The sequence below is a fragment of the Anomaloglossus baeobatrachus genome, chromosome 3 (genome assembly GCF_048569485.1).
Source record: "Anomaloglossus baeobatrachus isolate aAnoBae1 chromosome 3, aAnoBae1.hap1, whole genome shotgun sequence".
NCBI classification, from domain to species: Eukaryota; Metazoa; Chordata; class Amphibia; order Anura; family Aromobatidae; genus Anomaloglossus; species Anomaloglossus baeobatrachus.
In genome coordinates this window covers 330,977,580-330,992,484 of record NC_134355.1, presented here as the reverse complement: position 1 = coordinate 330,992,484, position 14,905 = coordinate 330,977,580, and the positions used below count along the sequence as shown (strand labels likewise).

The following is a 14,905-nucleotide window of genomic DNA, read 5'->3' as shown; positions in this document are numbered from 1 at the left end:
AAGGCAGAGCTGGTTGCGCAGTGGCATAATTGACTGTGGGTTATTGTAGATTGTAGGCTTGTCAGAAGAGGTGGGTCTTCAGCTTCCTTTTGAAGGTTTCCATGGTAGGTGAGAGCTGATATGCTGGGGTAGAGCGTTCCAGAGTATGGGGTAGGCGCGGGAGAAATCTTGTATGCGATTGTGGGATGAAGAGATAAGAGGGGTACCTGCCTAAGCATTGTTTAAAGCCAAGGTCAATCCTTCAGAGCAACACTATTTCCCTTGCTTTCAGCAAGCTAAGGTGCCCTGCTACACTGCAAATTTTGTACTGCTCAACAATGGGTTGTAATGAAAAAATAATGCAAAAATTAAATGTTAAGCACCTCCTAGAAAAATGAAATAAATGTACAAGTCCAGACTAGTGTTATTACACTGCACTAGCCTGGCATTACAACTATATAGACTATAGTTTAAAGTTAAGGTAGTAAACACACATTTTTATCAAATTGGTTGATCCCCCAACCAGTGACATATCTAGATGGCAACCAACACTTATAGAATTACCTCTCCTAGGCATAAATCTACAACTCTATTATCTTGGCGATGCAGGCCATTTTTCGTTTTCATCCTTGCCTTCTAATTTCCTCTTGCCATAGCCATATGAGAGCGTATTTTTACAAGATGAGTTGAATTAAATGACACCATTTAATAACACAATATGTTGTACTGAAAAACTGAAAAAAATCCAATTTGGGTGAAGTAGTTTAAAAAAATACCCACTGTTTTCAACGCTCACTCTGCAATAAAAATGATTTTGCTACTATATATATATATATATATATATATATATATATATATATACAAAACGGGTGAAATAAATATATCCATGAGCAATTTGTAGGTAGATATATCTCTAAGGGTGCTATTGACATGAATTTCAGCAACAACTCATCCAATCACACAGACAAAGAAATCAAATCATAGATATCCATAAATTTGGTAATATGTAATATTAAGAAAAGACGTAGGGAAAAGTTTTGCACACACTTACTGACATTTATTTAACACTTTGCACCTAAGCCTTTGTTGCTAATGACAACTTCAAGACGCCTCCCGTATGGATAAACTAGTCATGTGCATTGGCCAATTCTTCCACACAAATACTCTTCAAATCTTCAGTGTTCTGTGGGCTTCTTCTATGAACTCTGAGCTTCCATAAATTCTCAATTGGATTCAGGTCAGGTGATTGGCTAAGCCATTCTACCAGCTTTATTTCCTTTATTCTAAAATTAATTGAGAGTTTCCTTGATTGTATGTTAAGAATCATTGTCTTGCTGAAATGTCCATCCTAATTTCATCATCATCATCATCCTGGTAGATGACAGCACATTTGTATCAAAACTATCTCAGTATCTTCATGCAGCAGAGCTGGAAGCGATGCTGGACCATCCTGGATAACGCCGGACATGGAGGGCTTTGTCGGGCTGATTAAATTGGTGAACCAGGAAATGTGTTTGTGTATTTTATTTCTAATAAGGGATTTTTCAGGTGTGTGTGTTTATTTACTGTAATTTACAGATCAATCATGGAAGGTATCTCGGGGAGACGTCTGACATGATTAATCTAGGATTTAGTGGCAGCTATGGGCTGCCATTAACTCCTTATTACCCCGATTTGCCAACGCACCAGGGCAAATCGGGAAGAGCCGGGTACTGTCCCAGAACTGTCGCATCTAATGTATGCGGCCATTCTGGGCGGCTGCTGACTGATATTGTTAGGCTGGGGGGCTCAACCATAACGTGGAGCTCCCCATCCTGAGAATACCAGACTTCAGCCGTATGGCTTTATCTGGCTGGTATTAAAATTGGAGGGACCGCACGCCGTTTTTTTTAATCATTTATTTATTTCTATACTCCATAGTGACACGCCCACCGGCTGCTGTGATTGGGTGCAGTGAAACACCTGTCACTCAGTGTGGGGGCGTGTCTCACTGCAACCAATCAAAGGTGTCGGTGGGCGGGGAAAGCAGGGAATGCGAGATTGTTTAATGAGCGGCCGGCTTTTTCAAATTAGAAAAAGCCGCCGGAGCTGTGTGAACGCCGTACAGCGCAGCGCCGGGGATCGGTGAGTATGAGAGAGGGGGGAAACTTCAGTCACTCGGGGGATTAGCGGTCACCGGTGAATCCTTCACAGGTGACCGCTAATCAGTACACGGCACACAGACAGAGCCGCGGCATGACAATGAAGTCGGGTGAAGTTCACCCGAGTTCATTCTCATCCCGCTACTCTGTCTTCCGACATGCAGTAATGACATTTTGCATCACACACGGACATTTCTCACGGACAACATAACCACACATCCGTGCAAGGAACGTTTTATTTGGACTCCCATAAGCTAACATTATGTCCGTGTGTGCGTGCTCCGTCCCAAAAACGAACATGCTTCCATGCCAAACTGAGCAAATAACGTGGGACGCACACGAACACACGGAAGATCAAATAATATGCATGTGTGTCTTTTAACATAGAACAACATATGTGCACGTTTGGTCGTATCTCCGGTATGTACGGAAACGGACCAAACACGCACGTTTTCAATGGATGTGTGTTGCGGGCCTCAGTGATAGCTTATTTTTTGCATCTCCAGCTTCCGTTTTTAACGGTACCATTTATGCGCAGATGCTAACTTTTCAGCGCTTGTTATTGCATTTTGCGCAAAACATGCTGCGACCAATAAACGTAATTTTGGCGTTTGGAATTTTTTGCTGCTACGCCATTTACCAATCAGATTAATTAATTTTACATTTTGATAGATCGGGCATTTCTGAACGCAGCGATACCAAATATGTTATATTTTTTATTTTTTTAACCCTTTAATTTTCAATGGGGTGAAAGGGGGGTGATTTGAACTTTTAGGCTTTTTTTTTATAATTTTTTAAAACTTTTCTTTTTCTTTTTTTTTATTTTACTAGTCCCCGTAGGGGGCTATATGGATCAACAATCCGATCGCTCTGCCCTATCTGCTGGTCACAGCTACACAGCTGTAAACAGCAGATATGCTCACTTTCTGCTTCACTCGGCTCAGGGCCGAGTGAAACCGAAAGTAATTCATGTCGGCTACAGGAGTCATCACATGACCCTGTGCTACCATGGCAACCACTGAAAGTCACGTGATCATGCACGTGACTTCCAGTGCGGGCGGCGGTAAGGGAAAGTAATGGCCTTGCGCATATACATCTCGCTGGCAGACATTGGCAGCAACATGTAAGGGGTTAAAAGTTGCAGGTGGAAGCGATTCCACTTGTAACTTGCAAGCGCACAAGTCAGCTCTTAAAAACAGCTGATATGTGCATGGATCGTCGCGACCTACCCACGGCAGGGGGCGGGGATTAACCTCACACGATCCATGACAGATATATCCGTCATGGGTCGTGAAGGGGTTAAAAATTCTTCTGTGACCAATGCATTCAGTATGTTTTGCAACAATAAGGTTGTGAAAGTCTTCAGACAGCTCACTGTTTTTACCCATCATCAGATGTTTTATGTGTGACAACTTGGTAATGAGATGGCTATTTATAGGCCATCAGTTGAACCAGCTGATATTGTTTTTCACTAAGTGGCAAGATTACTTCCTAATTACTGATAGATATCAGCTGGTGTCATGATTTTCCATGGCTTTTTGCACAAGTCTTTACTCATATGTTCAATACTTTATCTCTGTGTCTTCTCATTATTATACATTCTTAATTTATGGACATCTATGGTTTAATTTTTGCCTAGAAAAATATAGTACACAACACATCTTTTAAAAAGGAAGTAGGATATCCCAACACAGGTATATCCCCTTACTTCAATATATATCGAGGAGACAGGTGTATAAATATACAGAAAGCCACACCATATATTTAAAACCCATTCAATTGAAGTACATCACCTAGGATAAGCAAATGAAGATGCAGGGTCCCGCCTCACCCGATGCGCGTATGGCACCAAAATGCTTCATCTTGGAGATCCAGTAGAAGACAGGTCAACAAGAAAAGCAAAAAGTATTAGTAGCTAAACGCATTGCATAACTAATCAAAAAGTACAATAATTGATTCTGTAAAATGATCTACACTCAAGAAATGTATAACCTATTAAAATTCAGTGACCAATGGTGTTATCAAAGTATTTCACCCTCAACGCTGAAAATATTTTTCGATCTGCTGCATTACAATTGTTTTATCAGAAGTCACATGGCATTCTATCTGTTTGATATGTTGTGTAGAGATGCGGCTGTTATAACTTTGTAAGTCAAATTTTGCTTTGAACACTTTAGTTTTAATTAGTGGTGTGTACTATCCAGAATAACCTTTATGGATGGACTAAAAGACCATTCATATAACACTAATTCTCTAACTGACACTGTAATGGTATGTGCATATGCCATCTTTTAGACACCGCCGCACCCACTGAGTCTTTCCAGGAGAAGCTGCTTCAGGAAAACACTGGCGGTCATTTTCCTGATGTGGCTTCGCCAACAGTTTTGCTATCATTCTTGCGGTGGCTCCATCACTGGTGACTTTTACTTTCTACTTCCCAGTATAGAAAGCAGGCGGAAGCCGCCAGAAGAATGAGAATGTCACTTTTCTTAACCGGTTCATGGTTTCCGAACCCTTGAATGGTAAAAAGAAAAGATATATAGGACAAAACTTGTGCACAGGAATATCATTTTGATATTCCTGTGCACTATGTTCATTTTATGGGGCTCTTTTTCAAGTGGATTAAGAGCAAAATCCATCTGAAAAACATGTGTATGTGTAGCACTCCAGGGGGTCGGGAGAAAATACTCGTCGCCGTGCCAGTGAGGGTCAGGGCACCTGCCCAGTTTCGTGACCTCGAGGTGTACACGGAGGGGGATGGGTGGTTAAGGGTGATGAGGGAGGTTGATTTTGTGATGCCACCTGTGGCACATGGCCAGGGAATTGGCTGCCGCTGCTGTCGCTGTCCTCCGGGGCGGATGGTAGTAGCAGCAAAAATGGTTTCGCTCCCCACAAGTAGAGCGGGCCCCGGGGAGGATGATGAGGGCTGTAATGGTGGCGGGGGCCGTTGGCGCTGGGGCGTGGGGCGACGTCGATGGTAATAAGAGTCTGAGTCGGCTGCTGCGGTTCCATGTTGTTTTACTCACTGTTATGCCGCGCCCGGGTAGTACCGGTCACCCGCTGTGATGGGCATTGGATACCTCAGAAAAGTTGGAAGAAGCCACCAGTGTTTGGAAAATGTCCTTTCTAAGACCATTAAAGATTGGTGAAAAAAAAGGATCTGATGTAATTTCCTTCATCAATCTGTTCTCCATCATTCTCCACTAGTGTATGTAGGAGAGCAGACAGCTGCAGAACTACATGGCTCAGCATGCTACATTCAGGACTGTATGCTGGAGGGAGAGGCAGGGGAAGCAGAACTTCAAGGCTCAGCATACTCCATCCACTAGTGTATGCAGGAGAGCAGACAGCAGCTGCAGAACTACAAGGCTCAGCATGCTCCATCCAGGACTGTATGCAGGAGTTTTTTGCCTAAAGATGTAAAATGCAAACAAAAAAATGACATGGGCTTCGCCATGTTTTTGTATGCTAGCCAGGTACAGCAGGCAGCTACGGGCTGCCCCCAACCCCCAGCTGCCTATTTATACCCGACTGGGAACCAAAAATATAGGGAAGCCCTTTTTTTTTGTTAAATATTTCATGAATTTCATGAAATAATGAAACAAAAACAATTACGTGGGCTTCGCCCAGTTTTTGTGCCCAGCCAGGTACAACTAGGCAGCTGGGGATTAGAATCCGCAGCGTAGGGTGCCCAAGCTTTCTGGGCACCCCCGCTGCGAATTGCAGTCCACAGCCGCCCCAGAAAATGGCGCTTTCATAGAAACGCCATCTTCCGGCACTGTATCCGACTTCTCCAGCTGCCCTGGTGCCGGGTGGCTCACTGGGTAATAATGGGGTTAGGGATATCTTTGTATTATCAGCTGTCTCTAAGCCCGAAATTCATGACGTCACACCAATATTAGGCATGGCCACCATGAATTTCTAGTAAAGATAAAAAAAAAAAAAAACACAACACACAGAAAAATATTTTATTAGAAATAAAACACAACACAGTTAGTGACTCCATCTTTATAGAAATAAAGAAACCCCCCCTGCAGTAATCCTGTGTCAGGGTCCCGCGATGTCCAATCGTGTAACAATATCATCTGATCGGTTTGCCGGAAAAAAGGCAAAGCGATCAGATAATGTGTCAGGTTCAAGGATGTGAATCACATTACACATCAGCTGACTGTATAAAAGCCGTTTATACAATCAGCTGATGCATTAGTAGAAAAAAACCCACACACTTCTGTGCAGACTCCCGTCCGACCTCTGCAGGACCCGGCGGTAATCAGCTGATGTGGTCACCTGACAGCATCAGCTGATAAGCCACCTGGGTGGTAAAAAGCCGGCCTCACCACAAGACTTATATGATCAGCTGATGCGGTCAGGTGACTGCATCAGCTGATCACCGACAGGTCCTGCAGCCATCGGACGTGTCCCAGGAGTCTGCAGACAGGTGAGTATGATACATTTTTTTTTCTACTGTTCACTTTTGAATTTGCAGCTGCTTCCACCATCCGGACATGGCGCAGGACGGGAGCGGACATGGCGCAGGACGGTGGGTGGAAGCAGGGGTGGCGGTATCAGAAGGATTCACGCTTCTGTGTTTACCAGCACAAGGAATCCTCTTCCTGTACATGTGACTGTACTACCCACCCCTTGCGTTTATATCTGCGTATATCTGTCAGCAGCTATATTTGCAATTTGCGTTTTTCATTGCGTTTTTGAACATCTCATTGAACTCAATAGGTGAAAAACACAGTGAAAAACGCAGGAATAATTGATATGCTTCCTTTTTTGTGGGCACCACAAAAACGCAGCTAAAAAAAACCGCTGTGTGCAGACAACAAAAATGAAAACTCATAGACTTTGCTGGTGAAGCAAAGTTATGCAGTTTTCTGAACAAAAACGCACCCGAAAAACCTGCAAAAACGCAGTAAAAAATGCCTAGTGCGCACGTAGCCTAAGAGTTGCCCCTCCAGTAGTGAGGAACCCGGGCTGAGTGTTCCACTCCTAGCCACAGAAGGAAAAGGAAGAAGGTCATGGTGGCGTCTTGTTGCCAGAACTGTAGTCTCGGGTAGACTGACTGAAGATTGTGTGAAGTTGCTCCTACTTCTACCCCAAATGGAATCCGCCCCCCAGGTGGTTGTCCTAGTGACTGGGAAGTTCTAACTTTCATGTTGGCCAACCCCCCTGCCTACTCTAGTCCAACTCCTCAGTGAGAAAGCGCCTAAGGCTGGAATCACACTTGCAAGGTAAAATCGGACCAAGTCTTATGTCAGAAAGTCGGACGATTTTAGTTCACTTTTCATCAGTGTGCAGTCCGTATGCTGTCAGTGTGCAATCAGTTTTTACCCTCAGCAGCTGCTACTCATGTACTGTTATGTACAGGAGCATTTACATTGTTCTCTGCTACATGCGTGAAATGTATTGAGAAAAACGCATGTCACTAGGATTGTGTGTGTGCCGTCCGTGTGATATCCATTTTTTTCACGCACCCATAGACTTGCATTGAAGAGACTCGCACGAGAAACTCACCAAAACGCAGCATGCGGCGATTTTTTTCTCAGTCAGATTTGGACTGAGAAAAAAATAGCCGATCGGAGCTGCCTCATTGATTAACATTGGTCCGAGTGTACCGAGTTAATCGCAAGTGTGATTCCAGCCTAAGCTGTATGTAAGGTGTGAATGTGGAACACCGATGATTAACCCTATCCTTACCCGAGGCATATACCGCACCTTAAATAAGGTGCAGTACTCTGTGGCAACTAGAGCTGCAGGGGCGCCACATATGCAGATAGCCTAAAAAATAAAACTAATAACTGAAGGAGCACAAGAGGCAAATAGTGAAATGAATATTGTAAACCTGATGGCATGCAACATTACAAAAATGGATGCCCTATGCTTTACCACGATATGACAGATTTTTCATGTCTGCATTGATATGTAAATATTCTAATTACTATAATTACCTTCTAGTTTAGTTTTAGTTTGTTATTTAAAACCTAGCTAGATGGATTTTCATTTTTTTTACCATATGAATAAGAATGGTCAGAGCTAATTTGCATGTTTTAGTATACAGATCCCTGTAATCATGTACATAGCATCACTAGTGCTGGTTTCAGAAATAGCTCCATTTATATACCACAGCATCAGCTCATTCTACTCACCAACTATACAAATAATGAAGCAATTAAATCTAATTAATGTCTATTTAAAAAAGCTGTGCTATGCCAGTAAGAACAGTATTGTTGTTTTAGGATAATAATCCTTCTAAATTCTTACAAAACTCATTCACCGGAGCAGATGTAAGTCTTATTTTGATCAGAACGACTTATAAAACAATATTTCTTTTGATTAGTACTGAAAAGGGTATTAAAATTATTTTAGTAATAACTTCCCAAGCATCAGTATGATCCAACCTGTAAGTAAGGTTATTTTACTTGTCTCCTGTACAGATAGATGTATGTTGTAAGTTTTGAAGGATTTTACATCAAACTCCTAGACCCAGAGTAAAATCTGTACTAGGGTTTCTTTACGACCTGCTGCAAAAATGTATCTAAAATATGTAGCAACATATAATGCTTATAATGCCCTGTATTGGTCCCAAATATCTGGCTGCTCCCCATTTAAATCTTAGGGGGTCAGAATTCTGGTTATTTAAAATTGTGGTAGACTGGATAGGGGGATAGGAGCAAGCAGGCTGTACACTGCTTCCAGGTTTCTCATTCATTTCTGGGGCCACTGATTACCTTCATTGCATATGCACTGCTTTCCCCTCCACAGGTTTCTAGGATTTCTTGCAGTCAGACGTGCCCCCACCCTGAGTGGCAGCATGTCAGCTGACTGCTTCCAATCACAGATGCTATGTGCATCTATCAGTATAAAAATAAATAAAATCTTTGTCATAGGGTCCTCCCATATTATAATACCCAACACAGAAAAAGCATACAGCTACAGGCTGCAACCACCAGTGTGCTTATCTTGGCTGAGAATCAACATAAATTGGAAAAAACGGTGTGCAGTTCCCCCAATTTTCATACCCAGCCATGATAAAGCCCAACAGCTGGGGCTGGTATTCTCAGCCTGAGGGACCCATGGTTATTGGGCACCCCAGCCTAAAAATAGCCACCCCCAGTCACCCAGAATTGTCACATCCATTAGATGCTACAATCTCCGCACTTTACCTGGCTCTTCCTGATTGCCCTGGTGAGGTGGCAATCAGGGTAATAAGGGGTTAATCGCAGTTCACAGCTGAAACTAAGCCTTAGATTAGTAATGGGAGGTGTCTAGAGACCCACCTATTGCTAATCTGTAAGTTAAAGTAAATAAACGCAAAGAAAGAAAACAATCCTTTATTTGAAATAAAAGACAAAAAAGCACCCTCTTTCACTACTTTGTTAATCCGAAAAAAAACCCCGCAGGTCCGACACAAGGTCCCATGATGATTCCAGCTCTGCTACAGCTGAATTCAGGCCTCCACGATCAGCATTGACATCACTACGGTAAGTTGCGTGGCACACCTGAAGCTTGTCCCGGCTCTCCACCTGTGACCACAGGAAACTTGACCTCAGTTTAATGAAGTCACCTGAGTCACCTGAAGTAACCTGCGGTCACAGGTGGAGGGTCTTGGGAACCTCCAGCTGTGCCTGCAACTTACCTGAGTGACGTCACCACTGATCACTGCTCAATCTCTTCATGAAATACGCAGTGGGTGGTCATGTACCATGATTGCGCGCTGTGCCTTCAGTAATGTAGCAGAGCTGGAATTGTTGTGGGACCCCGTTTTAATTACGTCGGACCTGTAGGGGAATTTTCGGGTTTATAAAGTAGTGAATGAGGGTGTTTTTTTGTCTTTTATTTCAAATAAAGGATTTTTTGGTGTTTGTGTTTATTTCTTTTTACTTACAGATTAGTAATGGGAGGTCTCATAGATGCCTCCCGTTACTAATCTAGGGCTTAGTGGCAGCTGGGAGCTGTGATTAACCCCTTATTACCCTGATTGCCACCGCAACAGGGAAATCGGGAAGAGCTGGGTAAAGCTCTGGGATTTTTGCACTTAATGGATGCAGCAATCTTGAGCAGCTGCAGGCTGCTATTTTTAGGCTGGGGGCCCAATACCCATGGGTCTCCCCAGCCTGAGAATACCAGCCCCCAGCTGTCGAGTTTTATCATGGATAGATATTAAAATTGGGGAGGACCGCAAGCACTCATAGTTCATGGGTGCTTAACTAGGATTCCACCTCAAAACCAATATATACAAATCACCCAGGTCCAACGTAGTCCACACAAGGTCCCATTACGATTCCAGCTCTGCTACATCTGAAGTGACAGCGTGAGGCCATGGAACATAACCACCTGATGTAAGATTGTGGCAAAAAATGACTGAGCATCAGTGATGAGCAGTGACGTCACTTAGGTTATTTGCGGTCACAGCTCGAGGATCGTGGGAACCTCCAGCTGTGACCGTAAATAAACTGAGTGACATCACCGCCCATTGCACCACTCAGTCTCACCCTGAATCTCACAGCAGGCATTCATGTTTTATGGCCGCAAGCTGTCTCTTCAGATGTAGCAGAGCGTCGTGAGAACTTATGTGGATTACATTGGACTTGGGTGTTTTTAGGGTTAATAAAGCGGTGAAAGAGAGTGTGTTTATTGTATTTTATTTCAAATAAGGGATTTTTGGTGTTTGTTTTTATTTCTTTTCACTTACAGATTAGTAATTGGGATCAACGTCTCATAGACGCCTCCCATTACTAATCTAGGGCTTAGTGGCAGCTGTTATTTACCCCTTATTACCGATTGCCACACCAGGGCAATCAGGATGAGCTGGGTAAAGTACAGGGATCCTGGGCGGCTGCAGGCTGCCTTTTTTAAGCTGGGGAGGGCCCTATAAACATGGGCTTCCCCAGCCTGAGAATACCAGCTACCAGCTTTATCATGGCTAGGTATCAAAATTGGGGGGAACCGCATGCCATTTTTTTTAAATTATTGAATTATTTTTTAAAAAAAAAAATTGCATGCGGTTTTTCATATTTTCATACATAGCCAAGATAAGCGCATGGCTGGGGGCTGCTGCCTGTAGACGTATGCTTTATCATGGCTGGGTATCATAATATGGGGGGACCATAGGCCAATTTTTGTATTTATTTATTTTTATACCAATCTAAATGCAGACACAGCTCCTCTGATTGGTTGCAGTGAGACACACGGGTGCTGTCTGACTACAACCAATCAGAGATGTCAGGACTGCTGGTGGGCAGGGAAAGCAGTGCATATGTCTGAAGATAATGAGCTGCCCTGGAAGTAGAGTGAGTGGCCTGGAAGCAGTGTACAGCCGCGCCAGAGACCAGTAAGTATAAAGCGCTTGCTTTATTCTTATTTGCTCTCTTTTTTCTTTGATTTTTTTTTTTTTTTATTACCGGGGTGGCCAGACCTGGATCATTACCCAGAGTTTTCTGAGAACTGCAGGCCCGGGGTCAGTGCTCGGGTTTTTTTACAGTCTGGGTCCGCCCATCACTACCCCCTATCATTCCCCATGTTTGCCCCCATAAAAATAAAATAAAAAAATTCCACCTCAGCTGCTAGCATGGATCCAGAGGTGTCGGAACTCACATTCCCGAGGCTAACATGACATGTTATGTCCCTGCCTTTGGACAATTAAGTAATTAACAGGAAGTCAGAGCTGAGGCTGCCATTTACTTCCTGTTAATGACTTATTACTTAATTACTTAATTAATTATATGTCCAAAGGCGGGATCAGTGAAACTGATGCTTAATTGCTTGGGGCTCGCGTGTGATAACAATGTCACGTGGGCCCTGGGAATGCGAGCTCCGACACCACTAGAACCATGTGGGGAGCAGAGGTGAGTACGGTATATGCTTGAGGAATGAAAAGGGATTGTCCAAGCAATGGACGACCTTTTTAAGGTTCTAATCACAACTCTGTTCTGTAGAAACTGAAGTTTAATCATACTAATTACTGAGCTTGGTGCACCCTTGGTGTGGAAAAGAGGCTTAGTGCACCATACCAAAAAAGTGAGAAATGTGTGGCAAATATGTGTGAACATACCCCAGGGGATATTACAGAAATCCATAAAGTAAGTGCACTTCTCTTCACTCCTTTTCTATATGGCATACTGTATTTGGAGCCTCTCCCCATTGGCTGAGATGACAATGAATAATATGGTACACGGTATATCATCCACGACCTGCAGTACACAATATTAGACAGTCTTCTATATTATGGCATGCAACAAAATGTACTTTTCTAAAGTCATATTCCCCCTATATGAAAATATATATATATATATATATATATATATATATATACACATTTATTTATTTATTTTTTTTACTTTTATAGGATTTTGGATAACAGGGTATTTGCTCGGTCATTATACAGTCCGTGAACTAATGTGTATAAATATATTTTTTACTTTTTTTTTCATAACATTTTGGCTAACAGGGTATTTGCTCGACCATTATGCAGTCTGTGAACTAATATGTATATCTTTTTACTTTTTTTTATTTTTTTTATAGGATTTTGGCTAACAGAGTATTTGCTTGTCCATTATGCAGTCCGTGAACTAATATGTATATATTTTTTTACTTTTTTTTATAGGATTTTGGCTAACAGGGTATCTTGCATGGGAAATGGGAGCAGCACAGTCTACGTACACTTCATCTTACTACACCAGCTGGTCCACTTCTTATTCCTATTCGTCCGCCCGCCACTGCCTTTGCTGAATACAAACTATCTTCCTGCTGTCTCTACTCATCGTGTTGTCCTGCAAGAAAAGCCGTGCCATCCAGATCTCATTCCTTTCCATTTCACTTTCCCCTGCACCTACAGTTGCTGTCGTAAAGAAGAGAGTGGACCAATGAATTACTCACCCCCCTCAATGTCTGTAATGGAGGGAAAACGTACGACTGGAATTATATAGACTTCTTTTGCTTAAGAGACTTATGGTTTTGCTGCTACAATGAGAATTGTACTTTGTTATATAAGGTGTGGAACTGTTAGAAGGGTAAAAGGTTTTGCATTGGAGTATCAACACTTCATCGTCATGTCTCTATTACCCATGATGCACTTTGAATTGAAAACGTTTTAATGGCTAATATTGTACTTTTTTTTATTTTTAACAAAAGCCACCTTTATGTCCAATGCCATATTAGACATATTAGCGTTAGGCTTTATGATTTTAATCCGCACAGAGTGCAGTAGAAGGCAGCATGAATAGTTGATATTGTGGTTTCTTGTACAGGCTAGATGGCAAAAGAGATCTGTAAATGTTTATTCTACTCACATTTCTTTTAAAACTCCCCCCTAAATAGCACCCCAATTGGGAACAGAGCAAAAGTGTTGAACTAAAGACCAAAATTCCCCTAGGGTGTAAAGTAATCCGACAAGGGAGGGAGGAGATATTTGCTGAGCGTCATAAGAGATCCAAGATGAAATTTCAACCTCACTGATCCAGGAAGCCAGCGAGACAATCTCTCCACATACACACGGCCCTTTCATGACAATTAGAATAGTATGGGCATGCCAATGATGGAATGGGGGCCAAGTGGATATTTTCCCCCACCAGACACCCCTTTTCTTGGAACCACAACCCCCCCTCCTTTTTCCTGCCTGCTATTCTGTTTTCGTGTTTGCTTACTCCTGTCTTGATGAAGAAAAATGTGCAATTCAGTCCTCAGTCACTGGAGTGAGGATATAACAGGGTAGAAGACACATTTCTAGAATTATGTGCACTTGTACAGATGTAGCCAAGAGTCCAAACAACACAGCGCAGAGCTCGTGTGCCAGCACTTATCTTTCAGAAAGAGTGGAACTGATGTAACGTATCCCCATTATTTTTTTCATACATGTTTGGAGAAATCTCATTAAATCACATTGTGATTCAGTGTATATGTTTACTAATACAAATAAAGCATTTGCTCATTCACTTTTTCTGCACAATGCCTGCTGTTTGAAGTAGACATACATTTTTGTATAATTATGTGGATTCAATATCAAGGCATTCTGTGCAGTATGGATTGGAGCATAGCAGCTTTTTTAGTGTATGTGTACTGTTAGTACTATGTATATACTGTATTTCTATAGCTTTGTTTGTAAAAAAAAAAAAACAAAAAAAAAAAACAAAAAACAGTATCACTTAGCAGTTTAAACTACTGTTTCGGAAATAACCCCTTTATTTATTAACATGGACTCAATTCCGAATTTGTGGAGTGTCAAATCCTCTTTCTGTCATGTTACATGTTTCCGAATTGTAAATTTTAACTTGTTGGCAACAGCCGACCCATCCATTTATTTCCAAACATTAAAATACAACACGTCATTCTTTGGTAAATTTGAAGAAACGCTGTACTGTTATTAACATTCCCTCCGTGATGAAGGCAACTTGTGCGCGTGGAAAGGACGTGAACTGAAGTGTTTGTGTTTTGTTGGATTATTAGGATAATGATATCTTTATGGACTGTTCTTTAGAACATCTCTTTTTATCCTATAAATTTCTGTGCAAACTTTGAAGATGTTGGTTTTTTTCATGATTTCTATACTGCTACTTCTATTCATAAGACAAAGCAATCAGCACTGTAAGTTATTTTGATTATTCATTTGTGTATGTCGTTATCATGTCATAATCAGTGTTAATGCCATTGGCAAATAAGGCACAAAATGTGAATGCCGTTATAGGGAACAACAAATCCAAATATGAAGAGAAGCTGCTTTGTGATTTCCTTCCCTCTGCTACCAAACCTATCCTAAGACCTTGCAAATCTGTGGAGTCTATCTG

The 14,905-nt window shown here is 42.0% G+C and overlaps 1 protein-coding gene across 2 annotated transcripts in view; it reads left to right on the top strand.

Moving 5' to 3' along the window:
- SOBP (sine oculis binding protein homolog) overlaps nt 1-14,640 on the top strand; it is a 276,403-nt gene extending 261,763 nt beyond the window's left edge. For both annotated transcript variants that reach the window (XM_075340072.1, XM_075340071.1), the window contains one exon: nt 12,730-14,640. The gene's annotated coding sequence lies outside the window, so the exon portion shown is untranslated. The remainder of the gene's footprint in view (nt 1-12,729) is intronic.
- The last annotated feature ends 265 nt before the right edge of the window (nt 14,641-14,905 follow it).